At 35.2% G+C, this 2,000-nt stretch overlaps 1 pseudogene; it reads right to left on the minus strand.

The window, feature by feature from the left end:
- Positions 1 to 1,347: 1,347 nt before the first annotated feature.
- LOC120622475 (uncharacterized) lies at positions 1,348 to 1,466 on the minus strand (annotated as a pseudogene).
- Between the last annotated feature and the right edge of the window lie 534 nt (positions 1,467 to 2,000).

Below are 2,000 nucleotides of genomic sequence, written 5' to 3' on the forward strand. Positions count from 1 at the left end.
GAACATTTGATAGATGGCTTGTTTGAGTGAACATTTTCATATAGAACTTCCACTCTCTTCTTTTCTTGGGGGAATAATGGAAAGAGAACCTTCAAACTTTTCTCCCACCTATTTGCTGGTGTTATCCAAGGGAAGAATGGATGATCTGGTCAGAGCTTGATATTTATTGAGCCACATTCTTAAGGGTAATGGGGGTGATTGAGTCTCGTTATAGGAGAAACAGGCTCTGGCCTACATAGTTCAGATTCTTCTTGCCCACCCTTATGCTACACATTTCTATATAGTAGGAAAACCACAAGGGAGGACCACCATTCTGTTCAGCCCTGTCTGGCTGAGTGAGGGGACTTTTGATCTATTCAGCTAGCTGGTTTAGTGGTTGGAATCTGTGCCACAGGTCTAGTCATGTGCCCATAGGCAGAGATTCAGAATCAGAGACAAAAAATCATAGGTCCAAGTCATATTCCCCAACTTAATTTGCCACAAACCCTGTGTTTTGAAAGTATATTAGACAAGATAGGCTAAATGGCTATAATGAAAGACCTATTAACCCTGCTATTTGAGCAAATTCAAAGATTTGGGGATAAAAATAAATAAATGCAGTTTCTTCTTATAGGCCTCGTTAAGCCTATCCTAGGATGAAAGAGGATGACCCACCACCTTAAGGTTCCCAAGTTAATCCTTCTTCATCAGTTTTATCACCCATCTCTAAAGCAAATCGACAATGAGTTTATGACCTATCCCTGGCACCTTTTAGTTAAGAGACAGCCTGAGGATATATTAGTTTTATTCATTTAGGTTCTCCAAGCAATAATTCTAATTTTATATGTTTCCAACTTCTCTAGATAAGGTAATTATAAAGTAATATACCTGGGTCATATAATTTAGTGCCCCCACCCCCAAAAAATGAGGTTTTTTTTTTAAGTTATACACTTGACATTTTAATTTTTTTGAACCTATTTAAGATCATTTCTTTTCTTCTATTAAACAGTAGTGGAACATATCATCCTTTATGTTACTCATGATTTCTTATCTAAGCATTTATGTAGTAAATTCTTTCTAAAATCTTGAGCTGGAAAATTGTATCTTCAAATGACATAATGCATTTTTTCCCTCACGAGCCATACAATCCACCTATTCCCCTATTTGTCTTAGTTTCTAAGAAGATTAACACTAAATTTAATGATCAACTGTAATAGCTAATTCAAATCTGATGCCTGAAATCTATGCTCATGCTCATTTTATAGTTTTTTGTTTGTTTGTTTGTTTTTTAGATGAGGCAACCCTTGGTCGACCTCACAGATTGCAAGGATCTTGTCATTTTACAAACCCTACTTTTTAAATTTTTTACACCTACAGCACGTGGTCTTCCTAGGTGGTCTCCTATCCAAGTACTAACCAGGCCTGACCCTGCTTAGCTTCCGAGATCAGATGGGATTGGGCTTGTTCAAGGTAGCATGTCCGTAGACTTCATTTTATGTTTTAGTGAACGTTTTTACTTTGGAATAATTTTAGAATTACAGAAAAGTTGTGAAATAGTTCGTATATACCCTTCATCATTAGTTTCCCCTAATATTAACATCTTCCTTAACCTTAGTACATTGTCAAAACTAGGAAATTAACAATCACACATTATTATTAACTTGTTTGGAAAGCACCAGTTTTTCCACTAATGTCCTTTTTCTATTCCAGGATGCCAATTGCATTTAGCCCAGCTTGTTTTAATTGAAATGTGGCATCCTGCTTGAAAATCATTACGAAGATATTTAATGACTAAAAACTGGAAAAACATTTATTTATTTAAAATTTTCTAAAGATTTTCTTTCTCAAAACAAAACAAAAATAGAGACATTAATTTATCTTTAGGGCAAACCATTCCTTTGTTGGGGGAAAAAATATACCCTGAATGGGATGTTTAGTTACACAAATGTAAAGCAAGTACCCACACTTTGTGCATGTTGAAGGCTAGGAACAATCTTAAGTAACTTTAAATATGATACTAA

The sequence above is a fragment of the Pteropus medius genome, unplaced genomic scaffold (genome assembly GCF_902729225.1).
Source record: "Pteropus medius unplaced genomic scaffold, Ma_sr-lr_union100, whole genome shotgun sequence".
NCBI lineage: Eukaryota > Metazoa > Chordata > Mammalia > Chiroptera > Pteropodidae > Pteropus > Pteropus medius.